This window comes from Micromys minutus, assembly GCF_963924665.1.
Source record: "Micromys minutus genome assembly, chromosome: 7".
In the NCBI taxonomy this organism is placed as follows: domain Eukaryota; kingdom Metazoa; phylum Chordata; class Mammalia; order Rodentia; family Muridae; genus Micromys; species Micromys minutus.
The window spans coordinates 6,278,303-6,298,494 of record NC_137976.1 but is presented as its reverse complement, the minus strand read 5'-3'; the positions used below and the strand labels follow the sequence as shown (position 1 = coordinate 6,298,494).

At 45.1% G+C, this 20,192-nt stretch overlaps 1 protein-coding gene and 1 pseudogene across 2 annotated transcripts in view; one reads left to right on the top strand and one right to left on the bottom strand.

The window, feature by feature from the left end:
• The window catches only part of HUNK (hormonally up-regulated Neu-associated kinase), a gene marked incomplete at both ends in the record, with an annotated part of 100,467 nt that overhangs the window by 10,493 nt on the left and 69,782 nt on the right, over positions 1-20,192 (top strand). The gene's annotated exons all lie outside the window — the stretch shown is intronic.
• LOC308422255 (translation machinery-associated protein 7-like) lies at positions 3,008-3,200 on the bottom strand (annotated as a pseudogene). The gene has a single exon. The product of its transcript is annotated as a translation machinery-associated protein 7-like (transcript).

Here is a 20,192-nt window from a genome sequence, read left to right as displayed (position 1 = left end):
TTTGTCACGCATGCCTCTTCCCCTCTGTTTAGATCCAAACCTAGTAACAGTCCCCCAAGGATGGATTGGGTGGGTGTATTTTTAAGGGGTCCGAGGAGGAGGATGGTCTTTTTGGGTAAGAGACTTACAGGAAGAGTAGATAATGCCACATACAGTAGATGTCAGGTGGAATGAAGGGGTTCAGGCCCACATGGCAGAGTGGGGACAGATTTGGAGGACGGTGACTTCTTGCCGTGTGGTTGGTGAGTAGTCCATAGTACAGGTTGGCTCTCTCTTGGGGCAGGGTATGGGGATTTTCCTGGGGATTTTTGAGGAAGGAATGCATGAGCTTGAGGATTTGTAGAGAAGTGTAGAGGAGGGTCCCATTTACTTCATGTATGTTGATCCCAGGGGCCAAGAGTCTCTAGCCCTGGGCTGTATGCAGACTCAGCTGTGAGTGATGAGGCCCAGCTGTGCTTTGGCATTGCCTTAGCCTAACATCTCTACCCCGTTCGTCTATATAAAGGAAAAAGGAGGAGGAGGAGAGAGAGAGGGCTTTAGGGGTATGGGTGTTACAGTCAATTTCTAGCTGCTTCCTGAAACTCTTAGGGCATCTTGGAGGCCTCCCCAGCCCGGAGTGATGGTTCAGAGGCTGGTACCGATATTCATATACCAATAGGGCCTTGTCTACACAAACATATATGACGTGCCTTGCCGTGGTTTGCACAAGCCGACTTAGCAGAGAGATTGGAGAAGGGCGATGGGCATGAAAATAAAAACTGTTAGTAAACGAGTAGCCACAGGTATGTCAGGATGCCCACGAAGAGCCGTGAAATCAAACTGAGTTGTACTGTGGAGAGGTGTGGGAGGAAGACAAAAAGAGTGACTGAAGCCTTTGGTCTCCGGCTGTTTCAAGCCATGGCTGTCATAGCTCCCCTTAGAGCTGATATCATTAAGTTATTTTGATTTGGTTGAGAAACCATTAAGTCACAAGATGATAGGTAATAGATTGACTATTTTTGTTGTTGACTTTGTTTTAAGGCTAAGGTAGCCCAAGGTATAACCCTTGGCTTTGGGCCTGGAATGTTCCCACTCCGCACACTTGCCTGAGGCAGAGTTTAGGGCACAGATGCTGGCTTCTCACTGGCCCAGCAGGACAGACCCTGTCCTATATCCTGCTGCTGAGAAGCTCATTCCTCAGATCTGATGACACCAAATTGTCTGGACAGAGAAATGGCTACCAAAGCAACCGAGGAAGGATTTCCTGGAATTAAAAAGTATAGTGTGTGCCAAAGGTCTCACAAAACAGCCTCTAATTTACACTAGGAGAGGTCATTTAAATCTTTAGGTATTCCTAACTATAGGAAATGACCTGAACCCGGTTAATACTTTTCTTAATAGGAAAAGGGTTTTGGCTGTAAGAGTTTGAATTTAAAATACAGGAACTGGGCTGGCAAAATGGTGGGTCAAAGTGCTTGCTGCCAAGCCAGACAACCTAAATTCAATCTCCATGACCTGTGTAAAGGAAAGAGAAACCTGACTCTTACAAATGATCCTCTGAGTTTTACATGTTCCAATGAACACACACACACACACACAAACACACACACACACAAACACACACACACACCACTAAAATATTTTTATATAAAAATATATATCTGTATCCCAAAATGGAATTTCTTTTGGGATATTTAAAATACGTTTTTGTCTATTTCAGTGAGATTTCTTCGTGTATATATTATACTGTGTAATCGTAAATGCTTTCACAAAAACAGTGACACATTTGAATGTTTTTAAACACCAGAGTGGGTTCTGAGTAAGCGGAGAGCTCTACGAAAAACAGGATTAAAGGAAGGACACAAAGCTGTCCTTTTCCATAGTCTGGTCAGATTGGTACCATTTTACACTGAGGAACAACCCAGCCAAATCTTACACATCTTTCAAATGTAGCAGGATTGAAGTCTTGTTTGAATACAGTCCTTCCCTTCTAGGCTGGGGAAGCCTCCAGCAAATGAACTCATCTGCTCGCCTCCTTTTGGAGGGAGCCATGATGAACTCATGATCCTTAATGGCAGTCGCTTATTTAACTACCCGTTCAGAGGACCGAGGATCATAGGCATGGCGAGGATTTTGTCTAACCAGCCAAATTCATAAATAGATTGAATCATTTGTCCAGCAGAATAGGTTTTATGGTCACTGTAATTTAGCAGGAACGTCTCAAGTGGGCATAATTCTTTGTAACAGAATTTTCCCTACTGTTAGACAGTGTCTACTTAACAAGACAGCTTTTCCCATTCATAGTACATACTAGCGCGTGTTCAGAGAAATCTAATCTCAAGTTTTACATGTCTCATTTAGCAAAAGGATAAAACACAATAATTATTTTTCTAAGCCTATTTTTAGAAACATTCTTAAGAGTGGAGCCAGACGTCAGAAATTTTTATTATTGTAAACACATCAGACATCATTTAATATCACTAAATAGAATTTTGGCCATAGGAATTATAATTAATTTAGAACTAATATAGTCATCTTTTTATAATTTCCCACATAAATGTATTTCATCCAAAGCCTTTCCTTTCTTTAACCTTCTATACCAAAAGCAATGCATGTATCTCTTAATAAACAAATGAGAACTCAGGAAATGATAGTGCATTGCAGAGATACATTGTAACATTTGTAAAAAAAAAAAAAAAGGGGCGTTGACATTTAAAATGCATTGATATCCTTGGCAAATTCCAAGATGTACCCATTCATACATGTGAACACATCTTTTTTTTTGCCATTGCATTATTCACTTTATTGTTTTTTCCTTTTTACAAAAGTTTATTACAGTGTACAATAGGCACCAGGAAAACATTTCATTCATTCTAGCTATTAGGTGGCAAAGATGTTATGACAGGGAATCCCGATGTTTGACAGGTTGCAGGATGACATTTCATTCTAGTTGTTATGGCAGGGAATCCAGATGTTTAAATAGGAATGGAAGGGGAGGGTCACCATCACCTCAGATATGAGGAACAGCTTACTTTTTGCCAGACTTCTTAATTCCACCTGTGGCCAGGGGGCCCTTCCCTGAGGCCTTGGCTTTTAGCTCCTCGAGTTTCTTCTGTTCCTCCTTTTGTTTGTGCTTGAAAGCCTTATCTTCCTCGTCCATCTCCTTGGCCTGCTTCTTGGGTTGTTTCAGGGGCTTCTTTTTGCCACCTTCGGCCCGACATTGCGCCTCCAACCCCTTCACCAGACCCTGATCCTCGTGAACACATCTTAAAATCAGGTATATAGCTCTCTAACCTTGACAGTGGCCATGGGTCTTAGTTTTTTTTTTTTTTTTTTTTTTTTTCTTCTCTTTAGAACAGACATTTTACATGCATGCATGTAAAATAATGCAACATTTATGAACACATTTGCAAACAGCTGTAGCATGTAGAAAAAGTGACTGTACTCGGAAATATCATGGTTATGTCTAACCAGTGAGAGTTGCTAAGAACACAGTGGAGGTTTCTATATCGGCAGACAGGGAGCATTTGGGAAGAGTTCAGCCTCAGAAGGGAGGAATGCCTAGGAGCCAGTCTGGGCGGTTTGAAACTTTTCTTCTCTTGGAAGCTTTTGCTACTTGGGGCTGAAAGTTGCAGGGCCAGGGGTGTGGCTGATTGGACATTCTTCTCCCAGGTGTGTAGCCCCAGACTGGAGAGGGAAGAATTCTGTGGCTTGAAAGGATGTTTGAGGCTAAAGGAAAGTAGCGTAGGACCTTCTGATTGAACCCAGAATATCAGGTTGCCCGGGGATGAGGAGAAGCAGGTCTTGCTCAATCCTAGAATTACTTTGTTTGTCAAGGACCAAGGCCCCCAAACTTACTGGGTATTGGGGTAGCATGTGCAACCCAACCCAACAGACTTCTTAGTTGGGGAGGACTAAGTTTCTTCACCAACGGGGTCAAAACCCATAAGGAACTTTGATGGCCAGGGTCCAAACTAACTCACTTTCTCTTCCCCATCCCTGCCCGCTTTTCCTCCCCTCCCCCACCCCCTCTCCCATCCCCTCCCCCCACCTTTTTTGTAGCTCAAGAGTGTTTGGTGTGGGCTCCAAGGTTCAAGCGACCCCCTTTTCCCTCCTTTGCGTCTGACTTGTAGTGAAATCTGGTTTTACTTTAGCTACCACAGTGGTGAGGTGGGGTTTGGGGGCACTCACCATTTTGGAGGGGCTGAACATTTGTAGATGGAGGCCTGGGGGAATTTTCACTGGGAGAAACAGTGGCTGTTTCCCGTGGCATTCTGCCCTGGAGATGGATCCAGGCACGGTGCCATGTAGAGGGGAACAGCCAAGAGAAGAAAGTTACTGCTGGGGACAGGAGTCAGGGTGGGGGTGGGGCAGGGGTGGGAAGCAGAGAGAAACGGGGAGATTTTGGGGATAAGCTTTGGAGGGAAGGAGACTGGCGGCCACCATAGTGTGGGAGACACCTAAGCAGGAGAACCTGGGTGCCACCACAGAGAAGCTGGGCTTCCGGTCATGTGATCAGAGGAGACCCGGATAGGAAGGTCCGCAGCGGGACGCACAAGTCCTGTTATTCCCCGGGGAAAGTTGCTCTGGTCTGGGCCAGCTGGAAGCTTTTCTGGGCAGGTTTTGGAGTAACTGTATTTAGAAAGCTGCAAGCAACTGGCTGAAAGAAAGCTGGGTTTTTTTGTTTTGTTTTGTTTTGTTTTTGTTTTTTTAAAGATACAAAAGTTCCCATGGAAAGTTGTGCCGGTTGCACTTGAACTTCTGTGAAGTTACCTGAGTCTGTATGAATTCGGTAATCAGATTTTCCCGTTGTGAGGTCGGACAAGTTGAGAGGAACAGGGGAAGCAGGTGTCCTCATGCCTTTGATTTCCTCCTGCATGTGTGAACAGTATGACAGCCATTTGACACCTTGGCCAGGCTGAAACTCACAGCGACCCACCTTCCCCAGCCTCCCCAGTGCTCAGCCCCATGCCTGGTGAAGTTTTCAAATCAAATTGCAAAGCTCTGCGCTCATATTTCCAGTAGCACAGAGAAAAGTTCCCAGAAGTCTCTGGTCGGTACACGTGAGTCCTAGGGTCTGCTGGGTGCCACCAGGATTTTCAAGTCCTGTGTCCTGGGACAAGAAGCTGGAGAACATGAACGTTTAGGGGCATCAGATATCTGTGGTGTCCCTTCCGGTGGCCTGGGACCTCCATAGACCATTCAGAAAGCATGGGTCTTCTCTGTATGCGTTATTATGTGTCTCTTCGGCATGGGGGCTTCCGGTCTGCTTTCTTTTATATGTATTTTCTTCTCCACGTTCTCGCTACATCCTTAGAATAGTGAATATTCTACCAGAACTGCCCTTTGCCTACTTGCTCATGTGAACCGTCTGGAGCCAACACAGCTATCCCAAGCTTTGTGAAGCCTCCCTTAGTAGACAAGAGACTTCAAGACCCAAGGAATGAGGAAGTGCTCCTAGGGGTAAGGCTGGTTGCAGTGCATGCGTGCGTGCGTGTGTGTATGTGCGTGTGTGTGTGTGTCTGTGTGTATGTGTATGTATGTTCATGTGTGTGTGTGTCTATGTGCATGTCTGTGTGTATGTGTATATACGTGTGTATCTACATTCATGTATGTGTGTATATGTGCCTGTGTATGTGCATGTATGTGTGCCTGTGCATATGTGTGCGTATATGTCTCAGGTGTGGATGGGATGGGGTGGATGGTAGTGTGGGAGCATCCGTCAGAGCCCCATGTCAGTGAAAGCAATGCCTAAAGATACTGTCCTCCAGCTGGGATCACCGTGCTCCCAGGCAGGAACGGGCTTTCTGAGTGCATTCTTTATTCCAGGTTAAGATTTAATTAGAGGAGCTCATCTCACTTGACTCTCAGTTGCGCATTTACATTTAATAATACTAATAAAGAAAGCTTGTTTTGAAAACACGGCTGCAGGTTGGTGAAGTGTTGTTCCCATAGGATGACATTTTATTCTATTAAAAAGGAACATTTGTGAGCAGTAGTTGCAATTTCAAGGCCAATTTGAAGTAATAAAACTCAGATTCCCCTCTGGAGGGAAAGCGCTGTGACTATTGCCTTCCCACTAATTCATTACTTTATCCCCCCTCCCCCCTCAGAAGTGAGTTGTTGTCTTGTTCTTTCTCACACCTCCCTCCCCCTCCCCCTCTTCCTTTCCTTTCTGATCATAGAGAGTCATTAAAGCAGCTGATAAAACCAGAGAGCCTGTGCAATAATTCATCCAACAGACACACAGCATGGCTTCCTGCCTTTAAAGGGGTGATTACTCAACAACGTATTGATTTAAGTGTGTGTCTGTGTGCACATGTGTGTGTGTGTGTGTGTGTGTGTGTGTGTGTGTAGAGAGAGCCCCATGCTAATTCTCTTTTTCTTCTGACTAACCATGTATGTGGGAGTGAATCTTTGGAAGGCTTTTTGGACAAACCATTTCCTGTTTTAAACTTCGATCATAGGTTTTGAGCACATTCAGGTAGGTCCTGGGCTAATGGTTACCTGGGTTCCCCTCAAAGCCGTGTCGAGTGCTCTTCTCACCAGCCCTTCCTCTTGCTGTGCACTTTAAACCTCATGACTAACTCTCCTTTTGTTTTAGACGACATTAATGCCTTCCTCCTGCTTAATTAAATGCGCCTCCCTTTTTTTTTTATTGGAAATAAACACAAAGTTAATTAAAAATTGCCTTGAGTCACACAGTCCTGAGAAAATCAGTGTGAACAGTTAGTTCACATGTGCTGCATACCCATAATGGTTATATGTAGTTACATGTGCATGCATGTGTTAGTACTAGTTACATGTAGTTACATGTACACACATGTATTAGTTGTGGATATTGCTGGCCTTCCTTTCCCCTTTGATTACAACGCTGATATTCACTGTCTACACTGTTTTGTAAGTATTCTTTTGTAAGTTTTGTATTTTACTGAAAATTTCATGCTTTAATTTAACATCGGTAAATATTTTTTAAAGTGCTGTGACTGCACTTGTGTCTGTCTCTCCCAGCCATCCCTTACGGACAATACCTTGAAGAGTTTTGACATATTACCAAATTGTAATTCAGAAGGACTCTGCTTCATGGCAACATTGTATGAAACTGACGGTTAGAACACATATCTGGTACATTGTATGAAACTGACGGTTAGAACACATATCTGGTACATTGTATGAAACTGACGGTTAGAACACATATCTGGTACACTGTATGAAACTGATGGTTAGAACACATATCTGGTACACTGTATGAAACTGATGGTTAGAACACATATCTGGTACATTGTATGAAACTGACGGTTAGAACACATATCTGGTACATTGTATGAAACTGACGGTTAGAACACATATCTGGTACACTGTATGAAACTGACGGTTAGAACACATATCTGGTACACTGTATGAAACTGACGGTTAGAACACATATCTGGTACATTGTTACTGGCTTCCACCATGTTTCTCCTCCTTGTCTTCTTGGCCGTTGTACAAGTTATCTTCTACTTAGTCACTTGCTTTATTTCTGATTCATTTTATGGCTTTTTGGCAAAGGTACATTGAGGTTTTGCTTTGTTTTGTTTAGCCAACCAATCGGCACTTTTCTTTAGTGTCCCCTTACTGTCACGCCTATAGAGGGAAGGATCTGCTGCTGGCTTTGCTTTATACATTGTCAGTGACTGCCGGTCTCTTGTTTTATGAAGAAGTTTTTGTGCTGGGGTAGGGAGACACCTTTGACTATATTTTTTAACCTGTTGCATAGTGACAGCCTGCAGGCTTTGGGTGTTCACAGCTTCTGCTTCCCAACTTTCTGCTTCTCAGTAATTGTGTGGCTTTGGGCACAGTAGTGAAACACCCCCCTCCTTTTAAAAAGATTTATTTATTTATTATACATAAGTACACTGTTGCTGTCTTCAGACACACCAGAAGAGGCATCAGATTTTATTACAGATGGTTGTGAGCCAACATGTGGTTGCTCTAGATTTGAACCCAGGACCCCTCTGAACAGCAAGCAGTCAGTGCTCTTAGCCACTGAGCCATCTCTCCAGCTCTTGGAACCCATTTAAACTTCTGTTTCTCCATCTGTAGCATAGAGAAATTTACTTCATGAATATTCAGTGACAACCGTGCACATATGTATATGTAAATGGTGTGTGTGATGCTTATCTTAAAGTGTGTGTGTGTGTGTGTGTGAGAGAGAGAGAGAGAGAGAGAGAGAGAGAGAGAGAGAGAGAATGTATGTGTGAGTGCGTGGGGAGCTTAATTAGCTTGAACTGTGTGTGAGAGTGTGTGTGTGGCACTTAGCTAGCTTAAAGTGTGTGCGTGTGTGAGTGAATGCATATGTGTGTGTGAACACTTAATTAGCTTAAAGCGTATTCATCATGGCGTTGGAGAACTCATGGCAGTCAGCTATGTTTTTCATTTGGATCCTCAGACCTGTTTTCAGACTTAAAGGTATGTGGAGGTCAGACTCCTTGGCTAGCATGACTGAGACCGCCCACTTGGTTTATCTGGATGATGGAGTTGACCTCTGAGGACAGAGGCGAGGGGGTGGAGAGGATCATGGGACACCTCTGCAGCAGTTACCTCCCCAGGGCAGGAATGCCTCTGGACGTGCAGGGACACACATGTCTGCATTCCTCAACTTCCACACCCCTCGTGTCTGCCTGTGCCATGAGCCTCTTGGCAGCCTCCCTTCTCTGCCTGGGGAAGGGGCTTTTCTGTTTTATCTTTCTGCTCCTTTTAGGCATCTGGTGTGTTGTGTGTGGGTAAGTGGTGTCCCTTACCTTTCATGACACCATGCCTAATCACCACTGAACCTTATTGGACTTACCTTCTAGTCACCTTGGTGACCCCTTTAACAGTAGAGACTTGCTTTCCAAAATGAAGTTAAGAATGAAATTTATAGACACAGCTCCACCAGTGACCAGACTGGTAGGGTTGGTGAAGCTTCATTGGATGTGATTTTTTGATTTGGTGGTTTGCTTTTTCTTTGACAAGCAGCTGGACATTTCCAGTGTGTGCCGCTATTAGCTGACCCTTGCTTAGAAGTCCCTGGAGCTTTTGAGACCTCCGTTGATGGTATGGTCCTGGATAGGAGAATGTGATCTTGTATTAGAGTTTCCCAGAGTTCCGTTTCCAATCCCACAATGCCCCCATCTTCTCCTCTGGCCAGACCATCTTCTTGTATCTCCTCAGCTGCATGTGGCTGCCAGTTGTCCCATGATGGAGACGGGATGTTGATTGTTTCCTGTTGCCTATGGGACATGAATGCTTCTTGAACTAAAGCTAATTTTAGAGTTTGAAGTATTAAATGTCAAATTTAAAAGAGAACTTGTCTAAGACTTCTTTGTTATGGAAAGGAAGGTCATCCAAAGCCTAAGGGAAGGGAAGGGAAGAAAGGAATGGGAGAAAGAAAAGAACTGTTTCCTTCATCTCTGTACCACACTCGTGGAAAACGTACCCTTCTGATAAAGTTTGCTGTATTAATATTTATCAAAAAGTCATTTATGATAAGGTAGCCTCTTTCCACTTTTTCTTCCGTTTAAAGTGATATCAAATCATTTTGCTATAGTATTATTTAACATATAAAATATATTGCTATATATAAAATAAAGTATAGTTAGAAACATTTTTGTTTTAAGAGACAACAGAGTCAGAATGCTCAATGCAGGGGAACTATCTCCATTGTAATTAGCTGAAAACAAGACACACTGCTCTGTTAGTGAACCCTGTTTTGCATTATGTAGTTCTGAGCATGCATGTAAAGCCAGAAAGGAGCATCAGATTTCCTGGGGCTGACATTCCAGGTGGATGTGAGCTCTCCAATATGAATGCTAAGAACTGAACTCAGATCCTTCCTAGGTAACTGTAGCTAGTGCTCCTATCTGCTGGGCCAGTTTCCTTCCTTCCTTCCTTCCTTCCTTCCTTCCTTCCTTCCTTCCTTCCTTCCTTCTTTCCTTCCTTCATCCCTCCTTTCCTCTCTTCCTCCCTTCCTCCTTTCCTTCCTTCCTTCCGATTCAAATATCTATAGGTTCTCTACATGTAGAGTTTATGCTAATCACCTGTATGGGCTTTTGTACAAATTAGAGACAGCTCAGAAACACAGGTCTAGTGAACTGTAAGTAAAAACCAGCCAGTGTCAGTCCTGCCCTTCCTCTGCTTTGACAAAGTCTGTTTTGTGGCTTCCTCTAGAATAGGTGACAAAGGAGGGGGAGGAATCTGGAAGAGCATGATGTTCAGTGCGTGTTACTCTCTGCCCAGCGACCCAGCAGACCCCATCTTCTGGAACCAATAGAGTCAATAAGCAAACTGCCTTGGGGGCCTCGTGACCTGCAGCCTTCTGTCCCTAGAGTCTTCACCCACCTGGATACTGGAGGGACTCAGGGCTCAGATTTGTAGTGTGGCAGGAGCCCAAAACATTGTTCAAACAAGGTGAGAGAGACCTCAGTCTGTATATTTGATGAAGGAAAATCTCAAAGTGCTGGTGGCTCAGGCCACCCCCCCCCACCCCTATGGTTCTGACCACGGATGAGTGAACACCGTGACAGTTTAATAATAGCAGTGACAGCGACATGCGAGGGGAGAGAATGGAAAGTCAGAGCCTCTACACTGGGAATTTCTTCTTCTTTCTGGGAAAGGAATTCAGTGGTTTTGGGTTTCTTGGTGTGTAATCTGAGAGGCCCATCCATCTCTTTGTGACAGAGGACCATTTTGGCATTGTGAGGGCAACTTCTGATTTATCACACACAGCTGGGTGGGCCGTGTCTCTCTGGTGCCTCGTCCTTGCACAGGAGCGAGCCCAGTTGCTCAGCAAGGCTTTCTTTGCCTTCCAGAAAGGCTTGTGAGCTGAGGCTTTGTGTGCTTAAGTGTCTGCTGGGAGCTGTCACTCTGGGCGTGTGTATGTATGTGTGTGTGTGTAGATATGGTCAGGTGACAGAGAGGGTCACCTGGTCACTTGCATTTGTTAAGGCTGGGTTGGCCCTGCTAAAATTGCTTTATTAAAGTCTGAATTCTTAATGCCTCTGAATGTATCTTTGTCTTTAAGAAGGAAGGGGGACCGAAGTTATATAGATTGCCCTAATCCAATGCAATTTGTTCTTTCCCAAAAGAGGAAACTTGGGTAGAGATGTGTGCATAGAAAAGACCAGAGGAAGAAGAGACACAGGATGACCATCTACAGCTGGGGAGAGAGGCCTCAGCAGAAATCCACTCTGTCTGCATCTTGGACTTTGGACCTTTATAACTTGGAGGCAGTACATTTCTGCCGTATAAGTTGCTCAGCTTGTGGGGTTTTGTGATAGCAGCAGGCAGACATCGTGCTTACAAGCTCTGAATGCCAAGATCAGTGCAGTAGTCACGGTGGAAAACTTTGGCTGGTTACTGAGAGGGTTTTCAAACTAGGCCCTTCTACCTCTTTCTTCTTCTCAAAAGAAGCTTCTGGAAGGAACCTTGACTGTTCCCCTCGCTTCATTCTGCTCTATAACAAATTCATTAGGTCTAAATGCCACAGTGCCTGTTCCTAGACACAGCGTCCATATGGAGTAATGAAGCTTGCTGATCAGACCCTGGTTTGGTTCTGTGATAGAAGGCTCAGACTGTCTGCTTGGGTGGGGGCAGGGGACGAATTCCTTTCTAAAGAATGAGAGGAGCATGAGACAGGAGGATTGTTAGGAGTGCTAGCCTAGCCTGGGCTCCATAGTGAATCTCATTTCAGGGTGAGAAAAATTCTCATTGAAGAATGAAATATTTTAAGTTCTAATTAGAAACTCTTCAAGGGCACATATGTGAGATTATTAAGGTGCCCACAGAAGTGTTTAGATTTGATTATAGGATGCTTTCATGTGGCCTGTGAATATTGGTAATTTCCCTGTGAGATGCGTTGAACGAGAAAGGCTTTTCCGTGTGGCTTTTAATGTGTTGCCACTAAAACTGTAGTTCTTGCTAATAGCACTTGAGCCAGTTGTGACGAAGTACCGCTGGCCTGGGGTTTTAAGGCACAGATGTCATCTCTAGGGAGTCACAGGCAGCATCTTCTGAGGAAGACTGTTCAGACTTCTCTCCCAGCTTCTGGCAGTCTCAGACAAAGCTGGGTCTGTTTCCCTGTCTCCCATCTGTGACTGTCTCCTGCCCAGACTTAGATTATGACACTGTGTTGGATGAGAGTCTGTCCTTCTGGCCTGGCCTCATTTTAATTTGATCACCTGTAAAGATCCTACAGGGTCAAGTTCACAGACACTGGGGGTAATGACTCCAGCTTCTTTGGTGGGAGACACAATTCTTCAGTTCATAAGATTATGCCCTGATTTTTCTTTTGTATGCATGTGACATGTAAGCATGTGCAGGCAAGTGTATGCCATAGTGTGTGTAGAGGTCAGAGGCAATTACTGTCTATCTTGTTTGAGACGAGATTTCTTGTTGTTTGCTGCTGTGCACTCTGGGATAGCTAGTCCATGAGTATCTAGAAACTCTCCTGTCTTTGACTAACATCTCACCTATAACACTGGGCCAGCAAGTGGCTCTATGTGGCATCCTAGCGATTCAAACACAGGCCCTCACATTTGCACAGTAAGCGATTCTCCTACTGAGTCATCTTCCCCAGCCTCAGTTAAAACCCAAGCAGCTGGGCACACCTGTGGAGGATTTTCTTGACTGGGTCATTTGAGATGAGAAGACCCAATCTACATCTGGATCTCTGAGGTCAGAGGACCTACCCTAAATCTGGACCACACCTGGTGGTAGCCCACGTAAAAGTCCGTGGAAGAGGGAGGCCTGTGTGTTTTGGCTGCTTGCTCTCACTCTTGCTGGCACGTTCATCTACTCTGCTGCAGAAGCATTTCTTTGCTGGGATTAGAACCCACTTCCCTGATTCCTCAGGGTTTCAGTGTAGACTGAAGACCAGCTGAGACCTCCAGCCTTGTGGACTGAATAACTTTGGGATTCTTAGACTTTCTGTCCACACACACACACACACACACACACACACACACACACAGACATTTCTGTTTCTACAAAGAACCCTGACTAATCTTCCCACAGGTCTTTGGTCTTTACAAAGCAAAGAGCAAGAAGATCCAGGCAAAGTGGAAGAGGCTGTGAAGGAGTGGAGTAGTCACAGCCAAAAGACACACAGAAGCTGTTTCTATGGTTCTGCAGAGATTTAACTCTAGGATCCCCCGCAGATACCAACATCTTCAAGTGCTTAAGGTCTTCATGTGCCATAAACTGATGCAATATATCATAGAACTTAGGCACCAGTATACTCCCAGCCATTCCCTGGTTGTTTACAATGCAAATGATATGCAAATGCATGCAAATTGAATGCAAATAATATGCAAATCATGATGACCTTGTTTAAGGGATAAAGACTAGAAGAAGTCTGAACAAGTCTAGGGCAGACCTTGATTCCTTCCCCAAATATTGTCCATCCGTGGCTGAATTAATGGACCAGACAAGGACCTCCATGTTTCTTGCTTTTTAGGGGTAGTTTCGCTGCCTTGACATATGTTGTGGGTTTTGAAATACTCAGTTCATTAGTTTCTTGCCTTGTTGAATGCACACAGTTTAGGAGAGGAAGGGTTTATTGCTCATGGCTCCCGGGAAAGACGTAGTGGGAGTAACTCCCAGCTGCAGCAGTTCATCTCTCAGCAGACCAGGGGAGTGTAGAGACCACGGTGGAAGTAGCCTGGGGTGTCCTCAAGACCTGTCTCCCAGATACCCACCTCTTCCCACTAGAGCCCACATCCTGAGGCTTCCGAAGCCTCCAGGAACAGCATTAACTCCCGGGGACTAAGTGTTCAAACCCATGAGCCTGTGGGAGATGTTCCATATCAAACCTAGTTCCCACCTAGGAGGTATTCACCGTTGGCATGCTTGGGCTGATGGTGCAATGTCAGGGTGTAGAGAAACACAGAACCCCCACGGAGGAGAGATGTGTGGAGACAAGGTTGGTCATGTGCTCTTTTGCTAAAGTAGGCCCTGGCAACAGTCTGGTCCCATGCTGTCTTTAGCTGGTGAGACTTCCAGGAAAGGCAGGAGCAACACTGGGTGGCAGCTCCACTCAGCTTTATACCTCACTCACATGCCCTGTGGCGAGTGAACCCTTATCCAGCAAAGCGTCCTGGTTATTAGAACAAGCGTTACATTTTATGGTTTTAAAATTAGGGCAAAACTTGGTATATTGAACATGCTTCTTATGGCTAGAATTTTCTTCTAGTTGATGTTGTGGGTTCTCTCTCATTCCCACATTTTAATGTGGAGAGAGCAAGGTGGGCTGGGGTAGAAGCTCCTAGAAGCATGAAACGCTTTGTTGGTGGGATGTTGTGGTGTTTTGTTGTAGTGGCTTACAGTGGATTCAGACAATATGTTGCTCTTCATATTGTCTGATGTTTCATATGACCTTTCCCCTATATGCCTGTGACCCTTCTTAAAAGGCCTCCGTGGCTTAGATGCCATGACCCGTCTACATCAATGCCTGTGCCTTTACCGATTAGATTTGTACTCACCCTGTTTTCTTATCTTTCTGGAGAACACAGTTCAGCCCTCATGTGGCACAGTGTGGCTTTCCTGCCTTCACCACAGAGAACTCTGCCTCCCCGTCTCTGTCACGGTCATCTGCTACATCTCCATCTCAACATCTTGCCATGGTCTTGGATTTTCTACCCTCTCTTATTCATTGGTCTATTAGTGTTGCTTTCCATTCTTTCTCCCAGCATCCTCCCATCTGTAGGGCCTCATGTTGTAACCCATCTTGTCTGATACGAACTCCAGTCAGGCCAGTCCTGCTGATAAAGCTTGAGGATCTCAGAGAAGAAACCACTTGGTTCTGTGCCTTCGAGACCATCAGGGTCAGTCCCGTGATCCTCAGTTCTTCTGATGACTGCTCTGTCTTCTGTGGAGACCTGTGGGCTCTTCCTGCTTTCCCCAAGGCCCATGGTGAGCATCAACCTCTAGAGAGTTGGCCTTCATCCCCAGAGTTGGTTTATCATCTGCTTGGATCAGGCAGTTTGTCCCGCCTCTCTGCTGAGACTCCACATCATCGCTCGATCTCCGAGTGCCTTTATCAGCATTCATGAATGGGTGTTGGCTTCCTCGCCAACTCCTAGGAATTTTTCCCCCTGGGTCCTAGAAAATTTGAAAATATACTTTTCTCTGCCCATTGAGATTGCTTCCAAACAATGGCTGCTTAGTCAAGCTCAGTGGGACAAAGGTCTCTCTGGGGAGCTCTGACTGTAGTCAGGAGGCTCTGTCATGGTTCAGAGGTTTCCACTTCAAGCCCTGTGTGCAGAGTGACATCCAAGTTAAACAGTATCTGTGAGTTAGCCTTTCTCCAAGGACACTGGGTGTGTGGTGGCTTGTGTTTTAAGTTCTTGATGGGTTGGACGCAGAGTGTTTGGGAGAATCCCAAGTGGGGTTTAAGGCTGGGCTCAATGGAAGGAACCCTTGAGAAGTGTGTTTGATTCCTTGAACTGCCTTAATAGAATGCCTCTAGTAAATGGTTCGAGAAGCAGACACACTGTCCTATAGTTTTGAAGGCTAGAAGGCCAAGGGTGTTAAGAGGGCCCATGCTCTCTGAAAGGTACAAAGGAAGCGCTGTTTCTCACCCTTGCTAGAGGCTACCCATGGATTGTGGTTCATGGCAGTGTAAAAATGGTTTTTACACAGTATCTACGCCCGTGTGCCAATTGTCTTCTCATAAGCCCAGCATTCTAAGACCCTCTCTAATCTGGGAGTGGGACCTCGAATGTTCTAGAAGACACAGTTTAATGCCAGCCATTGTTAGTATGGGCTCCCCTATCTAGCCTGAGGCATGACTGCTGGGTGGGTGATTAAAGTTTGTCAGGTCTGAAGGTTAGACCCTGTAGGTAAAGATGTGAGGAAGTGACACTTGAATGCACTCTGTCCCATTTAGATCCTGGGAAGACAGCTCTAGGTTTGTACATCCGGCTGCCTTGGTAACAGCCCTTCATTCTGGAAGCCTTGGACTGATAGCCAAGAGCAGTCAGCCTGGACTGAGCATGTGGTCACGTCAACCCTCCTTGCTCTGTACAGAGGCTAGAGGGCTGCTCCCGGGAGAGCCTTTGAGAGCTGAGTCCAAGACCTGTATTACTCACATTCTGCTCAGTGAATGTTTCCAGTCGCCCCCATCCTTGTCTAGTGAGTCTTGTTCTGCCTGTGCTGTTTTGTTTCCCCGTAAGCTGGGTTCTGATGATTATTGAAGATGTTCTATTGAGGCCTAACGGTTTGTCAGAGTTCTGATGATCCGTGACTTGAGTCCTGGTGTTCGGTACGTGATGATCAGTGATCAAATGCTAGAGGTCGGTAAACTGAGTTCTGATGGTGGGGAACCAAGTACTGGCAGTCAGCGGTTGACTTCTGATGGTTGAGGTCTTAGTTTCTTTTCCTGTTGCTGTGATAAAGGACGCTGGCAAAAGCGACTTAAGGGTGACCTTCCAGTTCACTTTTCATCATGGTAGGAAAAGGAAGGCAGCGGAGAACGAGGCAGCTGCTTGTGGTGTGTCTACAGTCAGGCCGTAGAGAGTGACAGATGTCTGGGGTGGCTCAGGCCACTTTCTCTGTATATACAGGATCTCGCCAGGGAACACCAACCCTCACAGTGGGCAGATCTTACTGCAGTTAAAGTCTCCCACAGGTGTGGTTCCAATCGACCAGTTGACTGTTAACCCCGACTGTAATAGTCTGTGATTGCGTTTTGACGGTGGGTGATTGATTTGCTCCTCCTATAGGACACTGATGGTGAGGAGATTTGAGAATTAGGCCTTTGAAGTGACCAATATGTAGGGTAAGATGTTACTGGTTTTCCTTGCTTACATTGGCTTACCTTATCATCCTTAGGTTATCTATAATACTTGACCCCTAGCCCCTGGGCGGTCAGACTCAGGGCAGAACCACAACCATCTCTCCCATTTGTTCCAAGAAACAGCTTATCCACTGTGAAGCCCAAATCACAGTCCTGCCTTGTCCTAGGTAGGGGACCCTGGGGTAAGTTTCTTAATCTGTGCCAATTCAAAGTTTCAATCTGTATGGGGAGAGCTGGTGTCTGCCTTAGAAGGACAGAGGGTACACAAGGTGCAGAAAGTGGCTTATCGGTCCTTGTTTGCCAAGTGCCTCATGGATAAGACTAGTCCCAAGTGGAGACTGTCTGGACTCATGACTGTGGTCTCCATGTGTGCCCTTTTCACACTCTGTAGTTAACAAAGATTGGAGATACACCATATCAGTGTTGCCCTGATTGACTGTGAAATTAGGTAATTTAGGCCATGGGTGATTGGTTCCAAGACCCTGAAAGAGTCCTAAAATCTAAGGATGTCAAATGCCTTCTACAAAATGATCCAGCATCTGCATTTAACTTACACTAACTCCTTCAAATTCGTTAAACCAGCATTAGCTTGTTTGTATGTCTAACTCAATACTCTGTAAATAGTTGTCATATTAGATTGTTTAAGGGTGAAAGCATTTATATATCTATAAAGGTGAATCCTCATTATATGTAGTGTCAGCACATGTCAGTGTGGACACAGGAATCAGGTCTAACTACACACCTGACCGAGGCTCGATGGCTGCTGGACTGAGCCGGAGGACCACTGACATTGCACAGTAGTGGGATGCAGGGTATGGCTGCACGCGGCTTCAGTGTGGTGCTCCAGGCTGGCTCAGTGTGGTGCTCCAGGCTGGCTCGGAAGTTGAAACAGTCTTCCTGCTTCCACACTCCCAGGAAATGTGTGACTGTGCCCATATTTTTCTCTGAAGCTTTCTCCTTCCCTCTCCCTCCCTCCCTCCTTCCCTTTCTTCCTTCCTTCCTTCCTTTATTTTTTTGTATGTGTGTAGGTTGGTGTGGGAATACATGTATGTTCAGGTACACACATGTGTCAGGGGGTCCCCCTTGGGTGTTGTTCTCTGGGAGCTATCTACCCTGTTTATTTTGGTAACAGAGCCTCTCACCAATTAGGCTACGCTGGCTGGCCATTGAGTCCCAGGAATCCACTCATCTTTGCCTCCCTAGTGCTGGGCTTGTGACCACTACCCACATCTGAGTACTTTACATGGGTCCTGGGGACTGAACTCAGGTCTTCACGCTTGTACTACAAGCGCTTCACAACCCTAGTCATCTTCCCAGCCCCTTACATTTTCTTTGTCAGTCATTAAAAAACTGCTGGTAAAATGAGAGCCACCCTCTTGGTCATTTTTCTTTCCTTTTTGTAAAGTGTGATAACAATCAGCACATCTTCTTTATTCTCTCTCTCTTTAAATGGTTAGATTTGTAACCAGTACATCTTGTTTCCCATGAAAGCAACTTTAAAATCTTTCTGACCTGATTTTGACCTAGCTGAGTTCCATTAATTGTGATGAAGGAAATAGATAAACTAGTAGTTAACCTAGATTCTCAAGATGAGGCCCACTGGGATGCGCATTTAGGAGCTGAAAATGGTAACTCCATTCATAGCTGCCTCTCAACTCGGGAAACAGGCAGCTCTTCAGACTTTACAGTGTTCTCAGTGATCACAGTCCGCTACATGGGGACCATTTCTTCAAAGCTTGGGATGGTCCTTCTTTTTTTGCAATGATTTTTTTTGATATGATTATATAAATAGTCATATACTTGAGTGTCTGTCTTTCCATTTCTTTTCCTTTAATTAAAGTTTTTCACATTTGTGGATTTTTTTTTTTTTTTTTTTTTTTTTTTTTTAATGTAGGGGCATGTGTGCCAGAGGTCAGAGGAGAGCTTTTGGGGAGTTGGTTCTCTCAGGCTTAGTGGCAAGAACCTTAACCTGGTGAGCCATCTCTGGCCTAAGACAGTTCACATTTATTTATTGCTTTTTTTCTCCCCAACAATCAGGCTTCAGGAGCCATTCACCTTGTTTTTGAGGCAGGGTCTCTCATTGGCCCACTTCTTAGCAATTGATGTTAGGCTGGCCAGCCAGTGAGCCCCAGGGATCCTGTCTCTGCCTTTACTGACTGAGCTACCCAGCTCCTCCATTGTTTAACCTCTCCTGATCTTTAAATGATGAAGAATAGAAAGGATTACTAACTTGTTGTCTCCTGAGATGGTTTGTATATGCTCAACCCAGGAAGTAGCACTATTAGGAAGTGTGGCCTTGTTGGAGTAGCTGTGTCACTGTGGGTGTGAGCTATAAGACTCTTATCCTACCTGCCTGGAAGTCAGTATTCTGCTAGCAGCCTTTAGATGAAGATGTAGAACTCTCAGCTCCTCCTGTACCATACCTGCCTGGATGCTGCCATGCTCCCCTGTTGGTGATAATGGACTGAACCTCTGAACCTGTAAGTCAGAGCCAATTAAATGCTGCCCTTTATAAGACTTGCATTGGTCATGGTATCTGTTCACAGCATTAAAACTCTAACTAAGACATCTCCTAAACTTAGTTCATCACTAAAAGCAGCTGAAGAGAACTCAGTGTGGCAAATATCCATAAAGACATGGATGGCAACTTCCTTTTCAAAGATAAAGAGCCAAAGCTAAGGTGAAAGAGTCACATTTATTGATAAAGATGTTAATGCCTTAATAGAAAGTCCACTGAAATGCCCCAGCTGGGAAAACTTGTCCTGTGATTGATTGGGTTGGGTTTACTCAGTTGTATCCTTCCTAATAGATTCTGGGCCTTCTGCCCTTCAGATTTTTCTTTCTCAGCATTAAAATATGTGAAACTTATTGACTTCTTGAGCTCTCCAGTGCACATGTCAAAGCCCTGACTCCCAGTACCAGGAAGATGGCTGTTTTTGCAAACAGAGAGGAACATCCTGGCATCCTCATTATGGCCAGTGGTCCAGTCTGAGTGATGTTCTATGAGAAGGAGTTTGGGTTCATTTAAGTGATGGCCTGGTTGTGGCAACAGAAAGGACAGGCACGAGAGATATGAGGGATGGCTGGTGGGAGGGCCAAGGGAGCTTCCCCTACGAAGGCTGAGGGGAGCCAGGAGAGAGAGGATCTTTTCTGGGAGTCAAGAACATATTCAAGAGGATCTACAGGTGAGGCTGGTTGAGATGGCTCAGTGGGTAAAGGTCCTTGCCACCGAGCCTGATGACCTGAGTCAGATCCCTAGACCTACACTGTCAACAGAAATGACTACAAGCTGTCACCTGACCTTTCCATAACCCCTGTGGCACCTACATATGTATCTCTCAAAAGCACATGTAGTTAAAAAAGAAAAGGGAACTGAGAGGAAGTTTGAATACGGGCATGG